Source organism: Bos indicus x Bos taurus, chromosome 19 (genome assembly GCF_003369695.1).
Source record: "Bos indicus x Bos taurus breed Angus x Brahman F1 hybrid chromosome 19, Bos_hybrid_MaternalHap_v2.0, whole genome shotgun sequence".
Lineage (NCBI taxonomy): Eukaryota > Metazoa > Chordata > Mammalia > Artiodactyla > Bovidae > Bos > Bos indicus x Bos taurus.
The window spans coordinates 22761469-22779820 of record NC_040094.1 but is presented as its reverse complement, the minus strand read 5'-3'; the positions used below and the strand labels follow the sequence as shown (position 1 = coordinate 22779820).

General features: G+C 51.0%; 1 protein-coding gene across 3 annotated transcripts in view; it reads right to left on the bottom strand.

Moving 5' to 3' along the window:
• Positions 1-18352, bottom strand: part of ABR (ABR, RhoGEF and GTPase activating protein) — a 187977-nt gene that overhangs the window by 124849 nt on the left and 44776 nt on the right. The window lies entirely within an intron of this gene.

The window sequence follows — 18352 nt, the reverse complement described above, 5'->3', positions numbered from 1 at the left end:
AACAAAGACCAGTCTCAAAACCATACTTTAAAGCAGAAAAAGGCAGTCACAGAAAAACACTTCTACTATTAGTCTATTTATATAAGTTGCGGGCAAAACTACGTTTATATAATTCAGGGACACATGCCTGAGTGATAAAACTCTAAAGAAAAAGAGGGAATGATTCACACAAAATTTAGGATGGTGGTTTTACCTCAGTCTGTGACGGGTGGGGGGCTTCCCGGGTAGCTCAGATGGCAAAGAATCTGTCTGCACGGTGGGAGACCTGGGTTTGACCCCTGAATCGGGAAGATCCCATGGAGAAGAGAATGGCAACCCACTCCAGTATTCTTGCCCAGAGAATTCCATGGATAGAGGAGCTTGGTGTCCATGGGGTTGAAAAGAGTCGGGTACACTGAGAAACTAACATTTTTACTTTTTTTTTTTTTTCACATGAGTGAGGGTGAATGTGAGGGATTAAGACTGACACATTTTGGGGGGGACAAACTTAACCCCTCATCCCATCAGCTGAAGGATGAGGGATGCTCGTAGATCCTCCGAGCACTGGCTAATGGTAATGACAGCATCCATTCTCCTCTGAACCCCAGTGAGGTATATTTCACCACAGGGAACCTCATTAAATGACTTGCTCGATGCATATGAACATTAAGCAGGGGCTCTGGGATTCAAATCCAGGCTCTTGCAATTCTGCAATTTCTCGTTCCTTTACCCATATGTCCCTTGAAAATGAGACTCCCCAGAAGAAGTGAGAATGTGTAAGACACATCCTGTGGGGGGAACCCAGTGAGTGTTTATCAACAACAACAATTATCCCTTACTCTGGTATTAAATGATTCGACGAGCACACGTCGTCACTGTTCATTATCTCAGCTGATTTTTACAACAACCCCAGGACATGCATGGGGCAGGCATTTCTTTCTTTCTTTTTTAATATTTATTTATTTGGCTGCATTGGGTCTTATTTGTTACATGCGGATTCAATAGTTGCTGGCACTGGCTTAGTGGGCATCTTAGATGGGCATCTTGTGGGATCTTAGTTCCCCAATCAGGGATCACACCCAAGTCCCCTGCATTGGAAGGCACATTCTTAACCACTAGACCACCAGGGAAGTCCTGGGGTAGGTATTTCTAACCCTCCCTTTGCAAATGGGGAAAAATCCAGAGAGCATCATTTTACCTGGAGCACACCCCTCCAGGTCCATTCTCCTTGGCTCTCCACCCTGTTTTCTGCCCCAGCCGGAGGTCACAGGAAGGGAGGGGTGCCAGGCTGGGCTCTCTCTCCCAGCAGCTCCTCCCTGTGGGCCACCCAGGCTGCGTGCTTTCCCTGAAGGTTGCAGCTCTTGCCAGGAAGCCACCCATGGGGCCTCTGTGTCTCCAGGTGTGGGATCCAGACCCTCCCCTCGCTCTGCCCACATTTTGGTCATAGTCCTATTCCAAGTTCTCTCCAAACCCCCAGGCTGAGTGTGCCATCTGTGTTCTGCTGCCCTGACAAATACAGCAGTTAAGTTACCAGGTTGGGGACACTGATCTCCTGATGAATGAACCAGGGCCTCTCTGAACCTGCCAACAAGCACCTACCGAGTAGTCTCTGGGGGACAGGGAAAAAAGGGAGACAGCAGATACGTGGAAGGAGCTGGGAGCAGAGGCAATAGGCAAAGCTCTCGGTCTCAGATTTCTCTGTGAATGAACTGGAGTTAACCCTCAGAAAGTGAGGAAAGACCACAACACTGAGAAGCTGAGCCTGGGGGAGGCCTGTGGTGGGAAAAGAGGAGGGAAGACTTGGATTCTGGGCTTCAGGCCAAGTAGAGCCTCTAGAGCTACCTACAAAGTATGCTGGAAACTGAGCTCCAGTCCTAAGCTGGGATGGGGCCAGGCAGCCCCTTTCAACAACAGGCACTTCCGCACTGCTGCTCCTGGGGTGGACGGGGGTGAAGAGCCAGCCAAGACTCTAGAAAAGGCAGGATAGCACCTCCTGGTTTCCAGATGCTCTTTCTGATTCACCATTCCCTTTGGCATAAGCATCCAGGGGTGGTGCTGGGACATTCGAAGTTCCATCATGCTCTGGCCTAGGTTTTGCTGGGAACGCACAGTCAGGCTGCAAGGCCAGACCCTGAGCAAGGAGCAAGGCCAGAAAGGGAAGAGCAAGGAGGAAGGCGTCATCTCAGGGCTGGGGCAGCGGCACGTGGATTGCCTTCCTTCTACTCTTAGATTTTTTTCTGCCCCTGCTGCTTAGTCACTCAGTCGTGTCCGGCTCTGTGCGACCCTATGGACTGTAGCCCTCCAGGCTCCTCTGTCCATGGGATTCTGCAGGCAAGAATACTGGAGGGGGTTGCCATTTCCTTCTCCCGGGAATCTTCCCAACCCAGGGATTGAACCGGCTCTCCCACACTGCAGGCAGATTCTTTGCCACTTGAGCCCCTTAGGTATTTTTCTAGTCCCCAGTAACTTCATTTTGTTGTTGAGTGTTGCTGTTGTTTTAGTCGCTCAGTTATGTCCAACTCTTTCATGACTCCATCGACTATAGCCCTCGTGGCTCCTCTGTCCATGGAATTTCCCAAGCAAGAATACCAGGAGTGGGTTGTCATTTCCTCTTCCAGGGGATCTTCCTGACCCAGGGATCAAACCAGGGTCTCCTGTATTGGTAGGAAGATTCTTAACCGCTAAGCCCCCAGGGAAGCTAACATTCACTTTATCAAAGGAAAGGCATTCTATCCTGGAGAATCATGAAGAATTTCAAGAAGACATCCTATTGTGACACAGTTATCTGTGAGTTAATAAGATTGAAAAGGACTTGATTAGGGTCTGCAGGACTCCAGGAATGAACTATCCCCTGGGGCCAGCTCATGCCCCCAGGTGACAGTCCCGTACCTGGTACATGGCCCGTACCTCTGTGACATTCAGGGGTGGTGGGGGGAGGAAATGATAAACGCCAGCGTGAGCTCCTCATGCCTGACTGAACCCTGTCTCCGTCCAGGATCTCAGGGGACCCTGGGAAGTCACACCCTGCTCTGGGAGCACGCTGTGTTATCACCTGCTTTGGGAAACCATCTCTGGAGGTTTCCACGTCCTTGGCCTTAAAGGAACTTTACATCTTTAGCTGTGGCAGTCGGTAGGCAAGATGCAGTGTACTGTCCCATTTAACACCAACGATATGAGGGCCAGATTGCTTGGGTTCATATCCAGCTCATCACTTACTAGCTGGGTGTCCTTGAGCAGGTTACTTATCTATTCTTTGCCTCTGTGTGCTCATCTGGAAAGTGGAGATAAGTGTCTTCTTCATAGGATTACTGTGAAGAGTAAGGGGGTTAACATACAGAAAGTGCTTGGAACATCGTGGGACACTCAGCTAGTGCTGGGTAAGTGACAGCTATTTTTACTGGCATTTTCTCACTAGTCGTTCATTACTTTTTGTGTCAGCTCTACAAAAACAACCTCTATATTTCTATGACTACTCCAAAGAAACAAACAGCTCAGCCTCTCGGGGTCAGGGGGTGGCCGAGGAGAGAGGGAAGTAATGAGATGAACAAGGAACATTTAGTTGGGTCTCTTGGTAAGTGTTACATACACACCATTTCATCCAGAGGTAGGGACACCAAGTAAAGTGCAAGACACCCAGTACAATTTGAACTCTGGACGAGTAACAAGTTTTGAGCGTAAGTATGTCCCAAATGCTTCCCCCGTGGCTCAGTGGTAAAGAACCTGCCTGCCAATGCAAGACACGCAGGTTTGATCCCTGGGTCAGGAAGATCCCTTGGAGAAGGAAATGGCAACCCACCCCAGTTCTCTTGCTTGAGAAATCCCATGGCCAGAGGAACCTGGCGGGCTACATGCAGTCCATGGGGTCACAGTTGGACACAACTGAGCACATAAGCGCATGTCCCAGATATCGCATAGGATATACTTCTGCTAAGACAAGTATTCATTGTTTTAACTAAACTTCAAATTTAACTGGGCATCCTGTGTTTTTATTTGCCAAAAACTTGGGCAACCCTACTGGTGGGATTGATAAGATTGTTCCCATTTTATACGAGAGGAAAAGGAAGCTCAAAGAGGTGAAGTTAATCACCCGAGGTAACTGTCCCAGCAAGTGTTCAAAGGCTCTGTCCCATGCCCTCTGGCTGCTCTGTGCTCAGAAGGGCTCAGGAATCAGAGATACAGCCCTCCATCACCTGCAGAACCTGCTCCTCAGCCCCCAGGCAGGAGCCTGAATGCAGGAAGAGACATATTTTTTTTTTTTTCCAGAGAGAGGGGTCTACTGCTCCCCAAAACCAGTGCACTGGGGGGGGCTTCCTGCAGGGGAGGGAGCTCGGGAGGCAGTCCCCGTGGGGGCTGTGGTCAGCCAGGGCGGCACCCTCAGCTCTTCCGGGAGCTGCCCCTGGCTGGGGCTGAAACCTGGAGGCAAAACAGCCCAGGAGAAAACTCAGGAAGCACCAAAGGAAACTTCTCCGGAAGTCCTGAAATATTTCCACAGCCAGGAGAGAAAAGCTTAAAGTGAAAGCAACTATGGGCTGGCCTCTCAGAGCCCAGGGCATGACCACAGCATCTGGGAAGCCCCGGCCCAGGTCACACGGCCCCCTTCCCAGAGCCCCCACAGATGGTCTGGCCTCGTGGGCTCCGCAGAATGGCCCACCTGCTCCACTCTGCTCTCCCAGACCAGACTGGGGCTCCACTTCAGTCATTCTCAGCTCTATTTTTAGTGGAAGGTGACAAGACACAACAAATGTTCAAAGCAGGACAATGAAATCACCTGATTCCTCTGCAGGGTCAGGGACCTTGGCCAACCTTTGCTGAGAGCAGGGACAAGAAGGGTTCTAAGAACCTCCAGGGGGCTTCTCTTAGAGCTAGGGGTCTAGAGCCCACTCCCCAGTCTGTAACTTCCCAGGAAGGTGACCTTCAGCTTCATCCTCACCTGGCTGAGAAAGGCCAAAGCGCATGCCTCCAGGCAAAGTAACAGCCTGTGCAAAAAGCAGGCAGCTTTGACTGGGGATGGTGGTGTGTCTAGGGAGCTGTGAAGAATTCAGTGGGGCTGCAGGGTGGGGAGTGTGATAAAGAGAGCAGGAGGTAAGGCTAGAGATGGCTGGAGACAGTGTCTGAAAAGGCTCCCACCATGCGTGCTAAGGAGTTTAGATTTTATCCTCTAGGGAGGAGGGAGGCAGGAAGATGGTAGACTAGTGAGTGATGGAATCAGATCCTCCAGGAGGGCTTGAGAAATCCAGGGCCTTCCTACTGAACGGGCATCACCTGGAGGCTTGTTAGAAATGCCAAACAGGAGGCCCTATCCAAACCTGCTGTACCAGGATCTGCATCCTTACAAGATGCCCCAGCTCATTAGTGGGTCAAGGTGAGGTCAACCTGATTAGTGGGTCAACCTGGATTATGGTTGGGGCAGAGACAGGGTCGATGGTTTGACCTCTCCAATAGCCTTTTCTTTCTGTTTTTTTTTAAAAGAGACATTTTATTTTACTTAATTTTGGCTGTTTTGGCTCTTCCTTTCAGTGCACGGTCTTTCTCTACTGCAGCACACAAACTTAGTTGCTCCAACCATGTGGGATCCCATGTGGGGTCTTAGTTCCCTGACCAGGGATGGAACCCACGCCCCTTGTATTGCAAGGTGAATTCTTAACCACTGGACCACCAGGGAGGTCCCTCCAATAGCCTCTTCTAACTCCCCATCTGTTTTCCCCCGCTCAGCTCCACTGCCTCCTTGCATCCTCCCTGCCCCGTGATTCTCTTAGGTGGCCCCTATATTAAAACAACACATCCTTCTCCTAGAGCATCTCCCCCTACAGCGTCCTTCTCTTCATACCCCCTTACCCCCTATAATGCATTTCCAAGCTCTCAAGTGCTCAGGGCACTGCTGAGTGTTGAAAAGGGAGGTGCATGCAGTGGTTAAGAGTCAGTCCCCAAATCAGACTGGGTGTGCAGAGGAGCTGTGCAAACACACAGATGCCAGCGGCCAAGCCCAGGTTCTCACGCTGAGGGCCCTGGCATTTGAGAATCTCTGGTGAGGAGCATAAGCCAAGGCATCACACAGACCTGGGTTTAGAGCCCAGCTCAGCTCTTCCTAGGCCAGGTGACCTTAGGAAAACTGTTTACCCTCTCCAAAATCTTGGGGGGAAAATGGATAAAAATAGTTGAGAACTCTGCAGGGGGGTTGAAGATTAAATGGGACATTGTTTGTCAAGTGCTTAAGGACACTGTCTGACACCCTATAAATGGCAGCCTTTGTTATTCTTCGTGCCTCTAAGGAGTTTACAGTCTGGCAGAGAAGAAATGACAACAGGCACAAAGCCTACATTGGTAAACACTACGAAACAATAGATAAAAGGGCTCAGTGACTTGGCCTAAGCAAGGAGTGTTCAGGTTCTGAGCTGGGATGCTCACTGAAGCCAGTGCATAATCAGGCAGAGGGGCTTCGTGGAGGTGGTGGTAACCAGGGCTGAGGCTTAAGCACAGAGGTTGGCTGTGGAATGGTGAGGGGTCTTAGTGGCTAGAGCAGGGGGATGCTGGGATGCTGACAAATCTGAATGGATAGTGCGAGGTGTGCCACAGCACAGGGAATATCTTGAAGGCATTTGGATTGGATGGGGAAGAAAATGCCCCACTGAGGAATGCTGGGCAGAGGAGAAGTAGATGGAAGCAGGTTGAGTGTGGGTGGGCACATGTGTGCGTGCTAAGTTGCTTCAGTCATGTCTGACTTTTTGCAACCCAATGGACGGTAGCCTGCCGGGCTCCTCTGTCCATGGGATTCTCCAGGCAAGAACACTGGAGTAGGTTGCCATGGCCTTCTCCAGGGAATCTTCCCAACCCAGGGATTGAACCAGCATCTCTTATGTCTCCTGCAATGGCAGGCACCACCTGGGAAGCCCCCAGCTTGAGTGTAGTACCAGCCAACTGGATGGAGATGGCATCTCAGGGTCAGGGAGGGAGTTTGCTCAGGTGTCTGCAGCAAGGGCCTGGCTGTGATGGGAGCTGACCAGCCGTCCTGGGTCCTCAGGCAAGATATAGCTCCTCATCAGATTTGCATCTTGTCCATCCTTTCCAGAGAGCGAAGACAGGACCCAAAGTTCCAGTGGTCCAGCGGTTAAGAGTCCACCTTGTCACGCAGAGGACACTGGTTTGGACACTTCCTGGTCCAGGAAGATCCCACGTGCTATGGGGTCACTAAGCCCGTGCATCACAACTACTGAGACCACACCCTAGAGTCCGTGCTCCACAACAAGAGAAACCACTGCCATGAGAAGCCTACACACCTCAACTAGAGGGTAGCCCCTGCTCCTGGCAACTACAGAGAGCCTACACGCAGCAACCAAGACCAGTGCAGCCAACGGTAACTTAATTAAAAAAAAAAATAAAGCCCCTGCTTTGGGTCTCTAAAAGTTCTGCACCCAAAAATGGCACAAGATGCCCACTGACTCATCCAAGTCAGGAGCTGCCACAGAGTCTGCAAAACGTCTGCAGACCAAATGCAAAGGAAAATGCCTTCCACAGAGCTGGGTGGCACACCAGCTGGTTGCTCATTAACCCTCTCAATGATGCACTAGAAAATTAACAACTGAGGTTTTCTGCTCCATTAACACCAAAGTTTGCTCTGGGCAGGGGATGTTGGGGGGTAGGGACAGGAAAGGTTTTGTCTAGACAGAAGAACTCATGAAGGCCAGCTGCCTGGGCTTCTGTCACTCAGGAAGAGGGTAGGCAGAGGGGATTTAGGGTGTTCCCCATGGCAGGTGTCCCCACTGCCCCGGCAAAGTCCCCAGGAGAGGCCAGTCACAATGGCCACTCCCTCTTCTCCTTAAAATGAGAGTAACAACATTTCACAGGTTTACTGTGAGAATGAAATGAGATTGTGAATGTGGGAGCACCAGCTCAGGTACGGTACTCACCAGGTGTCCCATCAATGGCTTCATCATTTTGATTGGGAAACAGAAGGGTCTGACTTGGATCAGGGTCCCTAGGAGAGGGTATAAAGAACCCTGAGGCCCTGCTACCCAAATTGTGGTCCCTAGACCAGCAGTAGCAGCACTGGCATCACCCAGGAACTTGCTGGAATACAGAATCTCAGGCCTCAGCCCAGTCCTACTGAATAAGAATCTGCATCTTAACAAGATCCTCAGGCCATTATTCCTGGTGGCTCAGATGGTAAAGAATCCGCCTACAATGTGGAAGAACTGAGTTGAATCCCTGGGTTGGGAAGATGCTCTGGAGGAGGGTACGACAACCCACTCGTATTCTTGCCTGGAGAATCCCCATGGACAGAGGAGCCTGGTGGGCTACAGTCCATGGGGTCACAAAGAGCTGGACACTGAGCCACTAAGCACACACAGGCTATTAAGATGCACACCAGGGACTTTCCCTGGCGCTCCAGTGTTAAGAGTCTGCCTTTCAATGCAGAGGGTGCAGGTTCAATCCCTGGTCGGGGACCTAAGATCCCACATGCTTCGTGGCCAAAAAAACCAAAACAGAAACAATGCAGTAACAAATTCAATAAAGACCAAAAAAAAAAAAAGAAAGTCCATATAAAAAAATAATCTTTAAAAAAATGCACAATAGAGTTTGAGAATCTGCTCTAGTATGTTTGTTCCTAGGAAAAACCAGTTTCTCCCCTCCCCTCTCCCAGCTCAGGAAATATGGGGCCCAGGACGCCAGGTGGATAGAGGCAGAGGATGCGGATGCCACAGCCCTCTAATTAGCACCTGCTTGCTTGCCATGCTGCACTGAAGCACACCAGAGCACATGTTGAGAAAATTACTCCCTTCCTGATTTCTTTCAATCTTTCCTGCTACTGTTTGGTACCAGTATGTCTTTAATATCTATCTTCTGTGTCCTTCCGTTTAAACAGAGACACAGGAGGCTCAGACCTAGAGCCTTCCAAGGGCAACAGTGTATAACTAGAACTAATAACACTGTTGAGTATTATTTATTTGCAAGGAAACTATTGCAAGAGATACATATTTTTTCTTTCTAGGTAAATGATATTTAAAATAATGAATCAAGTGGAAAGAAAAACAGTTCAGTCCATAATGACAGAAGTGTGTGAATCTGGCAAAAATCACAACAGTGGTACATACATTATTCCTTACAGTGCATCTCGTCCACTTATTTTTTTCCTATTGCAGGTCATGAAATCAATATCGTAGGTCATGACCAACACTTCTCGGGTTTGTTTTTAATGCAGTGGGCTGGAACAGACTAGAAGGGCACAAAATGATGAGTACCTTGCAAATGTGATGAAACAGTAAGCACTATCCCATAAACTTTTGTTTCAGTTTGTGTGCGCCCTGGCTCACAGTGTAAAATGTCTGTATTCTGTACGAGCAGTAGTCCAAAGAGTTAGTGAGTCACTCGTCTAGTCCAGGGCTTCCCTGATAGCTCAGTTGGTGAAGAATCTGCCTACAATGCAGGAGACTGCGGGTTGATCCCTGGGTCGGGAAGATCCCCTGGAGAAGGGATAGGCTACCCACTCCAGTATCCTGGCCTGGAGAATTCCATGGACTGTACTGTCCATGGGGTCGAAAAGAGCTGGACAAGACTGAGCGACTTTCACACACACACACACACACACACACACATCTACCCCAATCTCCCTTTGGTAGGGGCCCCTGGCCTCTGCTAACTTACCCACTGCAGTATCCTGGCCTGGAGAATTCCATGGACTGTACTGTCCATGGGGTCGAAAAGAATTGGACAAGACTGAGTGACTTTCACACACACACACACACACACACACACACACACACACACATATCTAGCCCAATCTCCCTGTGGTAGGGGCCCCTGGCCTCTGCTAATTTAATTCCAATGGTGGGGTGGGGAAGAGGGGGAAGGGGGGAGAAGTGGGGGAGGAGGGGAGTGGGGGAGGCGGGGAGTGGGGGAGGAGGGGAGTTGACTCCTTTGGCCAGGCCACCCATGAGCAGATCTCCAGGTCCCATCACAGCTCTCTGGCTCCTCTCTCACGACAGAACTGATAACAACAGCCCCTCCCACGAGCTATTAAATGGATGCTTCCCGGTCCTGCTGAGGTGAGGAAAGGCTCAAGCATCAACCCAGAACGAAGAGTGGAGACGCTCGAGTGTGAAACGTGCCATTTTTGGAGGGACAGGATTCCCTCTCCAGGCCTTCTCATCCCTCCCCGGCTTGGGCAGCCCTGTTTCATTGGCCTTCCCCGAAAGATGCCTTTTCCATCGACGAGCTGCGAAGGAGAGGGGGAAGGAGGCTGGGGGCGGGGCCGGAAGAACGGGAGAAAGCTCTGGGTGGGGGAGGGGACAGAGCTCACCACCGGGTGGCACTTGAAGGATGCACTTGTCAAGGTGGAGCCTCTGGTCTGCTTGCATCCCGGACTCAAGCGGAGGGCAGGCGCACACCAGGGCAGCAGGAGGAAGAAGGCTGGGGCAAGTTCAAGGTGGTGGAAGGAAGGAGTCAGGAATGCCTAAGACTGTGGGGCAGCTGAAATTTCACATTAGTCTCTCTACAAACAGAAGAGCCAGTGAGGGGGGTGGTTTATGGGTCCCTACACCCTACCAAGAAGGAGTTCCTAAAAACGACTGCAGACTAAGAAGGAAGGAAGCTGACTGACATTTTGAACAGCAAAGGGAAAGGAAGAGAATGGAGGCGACCCTCCCCTCCCCTCATCTACACTTTTATCCTCCTGCTTGGGTGGTCAGCTCAGGACAGGCTTTTACCCCGTTTATCATCACCCCTGAAACTCTCCACATACCAACCCTCTGCAGCAAACCCTCAGATCATGTCCTAGCCTTTCTGGCTCCACCCAAAGAGGGGCCTGCTACAGTGGAAGGCCCCAGATACCAGCCTCCACAGAGGCCTGAACTTTGGGCAGGGGACTCTGGGCCTGCGCTGGAGCCACCCCATCATTAGCATGCTGTGCGTGGGTGAGTTCAAATGCAGAAGCTGGATCTGTGGCCCAACTGGCCCTGGGCCTCAGAAAAGGACCTTGGTGCATGGTGGCCTGATTTATGGCCGAGAGCTCGCTTTATTTCCCTTTGGAAACTGTGGAGGTGAATTTAAAAAGGCCTGAGATCAGAGCCAATGCGCCAGGGCTCAGCCAAGTCCTCGCCTTCCCTAGTCCCCACCCATTTGTCCTTTGCCTTGCTGGGCTCTTGAAAATGGGCCTTAGCTGTTGCCCGCCCCTGCCCCCCAGTCTATTTTCTCTCCTTCCTCTTTATTTATTTTGGGGTTAACACAGAGTAGCTCTTGCCAGGAATCCAGGGACGAGGTAACTCTGGGATAGGGGCTCCAAGTACCCATGGGAGGGTTCCTCGGGATCCATTTTTAGGAAGAGGCAGCCCAGCCAGTGGGCACTTACAGGGCACCTGAAGGCTGAGAGCTGTCCGAATACCATGGGGGGACCAAGACCGTCTCCATAGCTGTCCTTCTAGTTAGAGAGATGAACAGATCAATCAACCTCCACAAAATACCAGCTGCCATGAAACCCAAGGGAGTCAGAGAAAGGGGTTAAGAGTCAGGCCAGGGGATTTCCCTGGTGGTCCGGTGGTTAAGACTCCATGCTCCCAGTGAAGGGGGCTCAGGTTTGATCTCACATGCCACTAGGTCCCCATACCACAGCTAAGAGTTCACACGCTGCAACTAAACATCCTGAGTGCCACAACAAGGATAAAGACCCTGCATGCTTCAACTAAGATGCAGATGCAGCCAAATAAATAAAAATGCTGCTGCTAAGTCGCTTCAGTCGTGTCCGACTCTGTGTGACCCCACAGACGACAGCCCACCAGGCTCCCCCGTCCGTGGGATTCTCCAGGCAAGAGTACTGGAGTGGGTTGCCATTTCCTTCTCCGAAATAAAGAAATAAATATATACATATAAATGAGGCCAATCCTACACTCAACTCCTGGCTTGCACTCTAGGACCTTGAATTAATTACTTAACTTCCCTGAGTCCCAGTTTCCTCCCTGTAGTGATAATTCCTTCTTACCTCATAAGGTAGGGACTACTGAGGATTAGTGATAACACATGGGCAGTGCCCAGGGGCGTGCTGACACACAGTAGGTCCTCATGGGCGTTGGCTAAGATCATTATTGCTGTTGGCAGTTGAATCGGCTATAGGTGGAGGTGCAGCCATCTGCAACTCAGCTACAGTTGAGAACTGACCCGGCTCAAACCAGGAGACCTTCGGCAATAACTTAACCTCCCAAGGCCTTGGAGTCCTCATCCATAGGCCGGGGGGATGATAAAAGGTGGCTTGGTGAGTTGTTAGGGTAATGTAAGGAAGTACCTAGCACAGCATCTGATATACAGTAGGACTAGTTAAACATTATGGCTTCTTCCATTCTTCCCAAACCAAACAGAGAAATCTAATATCTATGAGCTTGGCTGGACTACTGGGCTTTCTTTTCCTTGGGCCCAGTGGTTGCGAGAGACCCATGGATGAGGTTTCCATGTGGCTTTGCAGAGCTCAGACATACGTCCCTAAGAGGTCCCACAGCACAACTCCAGAGGTGCCATCACATAGAGCACACAGTCACCCAGACCCCTGACCTCTCAGAAAGGGATTGTTCTCCTAAAGCTGTACCTTCAAAGGGAGACATTCACTCAAAACGATGGACTGTATGCTGCTTAGGCCCAGGGTAACTTGCGACTGAATAGGGTGACCACAAGTGAGGAAATCAATTGCTGCTGTGGGGAGTGGCTACACCCAGCTCGGAAAATAACTAGGCTTAATTATACAACATCTTCGGTCTCCATGATCTTGATCCATTAAACCCTCACAGCTGGCCAGGAGGCAATGCCCAGGAGGAAGGGGTTAGCCCAGCACACTAATAGGATCAGCCCTTCAATCCCATGAAGGTAATTATGGTCACATTCTTCACCAGCAGTCCTGAGTACACCCACAGCTCACGTTCGTGCTCAAGTTGCTTCGGTCATGTCTGACTCTTTGTGATGGTCCATAGCGCACCAGGCTCCTCTGTCCAGGCAAGAATACTGAAGTGGGTTGCCATGCCCTCCTCCAGGGGATCTTCCCCACCCAGGGTGCCAAAAAGGTTGAGGATCACTGGTCTTGAGGAGCATGAAGACCTCAGAGGTGAGGGTGGAGGAAAGGGGGAAGGGCATGTGACCAATTAGGTCATCACGGAGCCCACCCTGTCTCCCAAAGACCATGCTGACCCTGTCAGTTTCTATGTGGCCAGTAAACCCATATTCGTTTTTCATCTAGCTGTGTGGTAGGGAAGAAACGGCAGGAAGAGAAGACAGGAATAAAGGGCAAGGGCAGAAAACCAAGAGAGGCCCAAATGAAGTCTGAGCCTGGGGAAAAAGATTTGGCTGCCCCATCTGCAGTGGGTCACGGGTCCAGCTGGCCCCATCTCAGCGGGCTCTGTGCCAGATGCCCTGGGCAAGGGATAGGCTTGAACCTCTATCCCCAACCCTCCTATCCAGGTGCATCCTATCATTTGCCTGTAGCCCTGACTTCTTTTTTCTCCCCCATTTACAGGATCAGGTTCTCCCCGAGCTGCGGGGACAAGCAGAATGCTCCCACTGCCCCCAGGGCATCCATGGCTCCATCCAGCCATATCTTGCCCAAAGGAATGCAAGCAAGGGCAGACCAAGGCCACAAGTCAAAAGAAAAATCAGCTGCTTCTATGCAGCCCCGGAGAGAAGTGAGCCTGCAGGCCTCTTCCCTGGTACTCAGTGGAAAGTGCCAAGACCCTGTAGGTAGAATGTGGTGGGTCCTCCAAGCCCCATGGATCACCTCAGCCGACCAGAGCCAGGGGCCTGGCCGAGGCAGCTGATGATGTGGAGATGACACGCGGTTGTCCTGAAGCTGCCTGTTACCCCAAAGGGCTCAAGCCAAGCCAAACAGCTGCAGCACCAACGCTGGTGGCGAAGGCTTCCAATCACGTAATCACAAGCCCCAGCAATGCGTGGGACTCCCCTGGGGGGTCTCCGACTCCACTACAAGCTACTACAATTACCAAATCCACACAGCCGGAAACTTGTGAATGGGCCAGCTAATGAGTTTCTGGGGTTTCGGATGGAGTAAGGAGTTAAAGAAGTCAAGAACCCAGAAGTCTTCTTTTCCCTCTCATACTCACTCGTGCAACCAAAACTTACTGTGGGCTTACTACGGCACAAGGCCTTGGGCCAGGCACCAGCGAAGAACCTGGTTCAACACTCTGCTCCTGCCCGTCCCCTTGCACCCTTCCCAGCCCCTTCCAAACTCCTCGGGCAGCCTTTCGTGGATCTGCTCAGTGACAAAAGCTGGGATGAGCTGGACAGCTGAGCAGTTCAATAGCACTCCTCCTCTTCAAAACATTCGAGAAATATTAACCAATTAATCTCCATTGCACCCACGTGAGACATCAGAGCTTCACTCTAAAGAGGAGTGTGCATAACAAAGGTGTCAGAATCGCCCCCGGACTCAGAGAACAACCCAAGTTTTCCCTCCTACCCACTCTCCTCCCATCTTCTACCCACCTAGCTGATTCTTCACAAATGTTCTTGTCACTCCTTCCTATCTCTAAAGAACAATAACACCAGCAATCACAACAATGACGAAAAACTACATTTCTCTGAGTAGGAGACTTAATTCTTCTGCCAGGCCCACCTATGGGACTCCAGCAGTCATGTCAATTATGGGCTGGTGATGACAGACAGGAATAAATGACTGGGGCTTAGCCACCACGGGACAAGAAAGCATCCATTTGCAGGTGTTCACTGGCACACACTGGGTTAGTCTGATGTGGCCTGAGTAAGAGAGTTGCCCTGATCAAGCCCACACCGACTGTCAGGTCAGTGGCTTGGTCTTTGGTGCAGCTAACATAGGAATATGGTGGGAAACTGAGACAGGTTCATGGTCATCTGGAGATGGGTTTGTATTCTCATAGCCCCAAATGGTTTCCTGGCCATTAGACAGGGCACCGAGTCTGTAAGGGGTTATAAAAATATCACCAGAGACAGAAATTTCCCTTGGAAATGCTGTTTCAGGTAACAGAAGTGAGCTCCGAAAGGCAGGTTTTTATAACAGATGATCATGCTCTGCCTTCTATGACATCCCAATAATAGAGGCTTTTGCTTGGCTCCATAGAGTCAGCATGTTTGAGGCCAGAGTTAAATCTCCTGGGACAAAAAAGAGGCTAGAAGGGCAAAGGGATACCTTAAATGTACCTTAAATTAGTCCTCAGTTCTCTCTTAAAGAAATCCTGAACATATAGTGAAAGATTTTCATCTCCACTCAGAGGGACAAGAGAAAGTTTCAGAGCCCGATCCAACCTGATCCCATGGTACAGAAGGAAGCCAAGAGAAAGTGGTAAGTATTTAGTGGAAGGAGTGGTGAAAGAGAGAAGATAAAATGAAGAACACAGGCAGAGAACACATACAGAGAGAAAGACAACAGCTTCGTGCAGACAGAAACACACCAGCTTCAGGGAAATAATCTAGACGAGGCATTGAGAGGCACAGCTGATGCTATGACGTGAATGTAGGAAAATGAATGGTCTAGGGACAGGAAGTGGGGTGGCAGGAACCCTCATCCACCACGCTAGCTGACCACGGGCCAAGACCTTGCTCCAGTCTGTCCGAGATCCACACGGGCAGCTGGGAGCCAAACCATCTCTTTGCGCCATCACTGCAGACCTTCAGGACTTCAACTATAGGGGAAAGAGGGAGTCTGCTATCTACCCCTTATCAAGGGACCATCAACCTGCCATGGAAGTGTGTACAGATGCTAAAGCCAGAAAGAAATGAGCTGACAATTCCAAAGGCAAGAAGTGTGTGAAGGGAGGGGCTGGCATAGAGAACCAGTGGCATAGAGAACCACCAACCTCAGTGAAATCAGACAGAGCCTCAAACACCCCTGCCTTGGCTTCAGGACCAGTCTCCAGTTCCTCCAAGAGACATAGAGTCAACTGAGGCTCAGAATCACTGAGACCCCTTACCCTGCTGGACCATTTTGGGGACAACGCTGAGACAGAGGACCAGCGTGACAGATGTCCCCCATTCCAAGACTGTGAATAAGTTCAGACATATCTGGGTGACACTCAAGAGTCTTCCTCAACATCCTAGGGTAGGATCTGAATCCCAGCTTTGTCACTTATCAGTCATGTGACCTAGGGTAATGATTTGAGCCTAGCCAGCCACTTTTCCCGTAAAAGAGAGATAAGACTACCCGTCTAGCAGAGTTGTGAGGTTTGCAGAGACTGGATGGAGAGCAGCCAGCACAGTGCCTAGCACACAGCAGGTCCTTGGAGATGCCACTATCACTGCCACCAGGGCTTTCACATCCCTGAGAAGTATCCTGGGCACCCTGTGCCCTGTGTATACCCCCTTTATGATTCCTGATGGATGTGGCTTTTGTGGGGACTTGCCACCCCAGGACAGTGAGACCTGTAACCAAACAGCTTCCCGAGAGGCATGGGAACTTCCTCGGGGAGCCATAAAACCATGCCGCCAGGCAAATGACAGCTCGGGTATTTGTTTTAATTTAGGCTCTTGTCAAGAGGAAACTTCATGGCTAACAGCCCAAACATGACTGCACTGCACCTCCCCAGGAAACCTCATTCTACAGCTCTCCAATAAGCTGTTTGGAAGAAGGAGGCAAGGACTCCTCACACTGCTGCCAAGCCAGTGCCCCCCGCCTCCCCTCTATCCAGGCTGCCCCAGGAGCCCAGAGGCCAAGGCAGCAGCAGAAGGGTAGACAGCTCAGATGCCAGACTGCCTGAGTCAGGGCTGATTAACAGGCACCCCCCACAAAGAAGCCCTCAGTCGAATTCCCTTTTCCAATCGCATCTTCCTCTAGCTGGACATTTTCAAAGCAATTTTGCTGCTTTGCTCCAGGTTGTTTATGTGTTGGGGGGAGGTGGGGTGGAGAGACAGGTGTTGGGGTAGAGTGGAGGATGTCAGGAAAACTTGGAATTGATCAGGCAGGGGAGGCTTCTTTAAGGCAATGAAGAGAAAGCCAGAGACAGCTTTTCATAGGAGTCTATGCCTTGGGAAATAGGGAAAGAAGGACTGGGTTTTGCAAAGAGCCAGAAATATTCAGGAACATAAGCTGCATGTGAATATGAGGCATTGTTATGACTGTTTTTTGCAAGCGCACAGTGAAGAGGAGGTCACTAATCCTCCCTTTGGGGTCAGGAGCTGATCTGCAGCCGGGCTCTGAGCAGATGTGTGCCCCCATTCAGGCAAACACATGTGTGCACACACGCCACACAGCAGCCGTGGACCCTGACCTTCACCCAATGGTGCTGGCCTCTGCAGGGGAAGGAGCAGATGGAGTGGCTGGGCTTGGCGCAGGACTGACACCCAGGGGATCCGGCTTTGCTCTTTTGATGTTGAAAAACCAAAGCAGAATGAACATCACAAGGAGAGCTGCTGGGGGGAGGAAAGGAAGGGAAAACAGATTGGGAGCGGGGAGGGAAAAGGATGGAGGGGGAGGAGGAGAAGATGGGGGAGAAAAAGCTATGGGGAATGATGGGGACCCAAGGGGATACAGAGGTCAGAGGCTGGGTAATGAGTACTGAGAAGCCTCCAGGGCAAGAATTTGGGGTTCAAGGCATCAACTTGTCCACTCTCCCCACCATTCAAACCAGGTTAACCCTGACATGTAGCCTTGTTCCATGGCATCTAGAGTCCAGAAGGGGGAACCTGGTTCCACCTGCCTGCCCCATGGGACCCTAGGCTGGGAGACCCAGCAAGAGAAAGTGGGCCGGTTCCACTGAAGCAACCAGGGAGGGTAAAATCCACTTATTACCTTCTTCAGGAGCCAGTAGAACCCTCTTTCTTCCTCTATCACTGAAAGCTTGGGGACGATGTCTCAAGGGAGGGGTGGGCAAAATGCAGTGCTTTAGCCACCTAAGCAAGAGTGAGGGTGGGGTGGGGGGAAGGGGGTGAGGGGAAGGGGGCGCTCAAGGCTGGGCATAAGCCCCCAGAATGTAGGCGTGATCACTTACACATCCCCAGCACCAGTGCAAGAGCAATCACATGATAGAGACAGATTTGGGAACAAGGGGGGTGGAGACGCGGAGAAGGGTTTTTGTTTTTGTTTTTTTTTCTTTTTTGGGGGGTGGGGTAGGGGAGGAAGGAGGGTGATGGTGGGGATGATGATGAGCCTGGCAGGAAAGACTGCTGAGCTGGGGGTTTTCAGGTCCTTCATCCAAACGGCCCCCACGGAGATCAACACCTAGTCTCCCTTACCATACGACCCCACCCCCACCCCGAAACACCCTGGCCTGAGGGTGTCCCTGAGAAAGTCCAGGCGCCAAGGACTTCACCAAAATGGCCTTTCTGCTTCGGCGTGCACAGAAGGAGCAGCCAGTCGGGGAGCGGAGGGTCAACACACTACGGGGCTCTTCCCCTCCGCTCCAGGGTTGGGGAGAACTCGGTT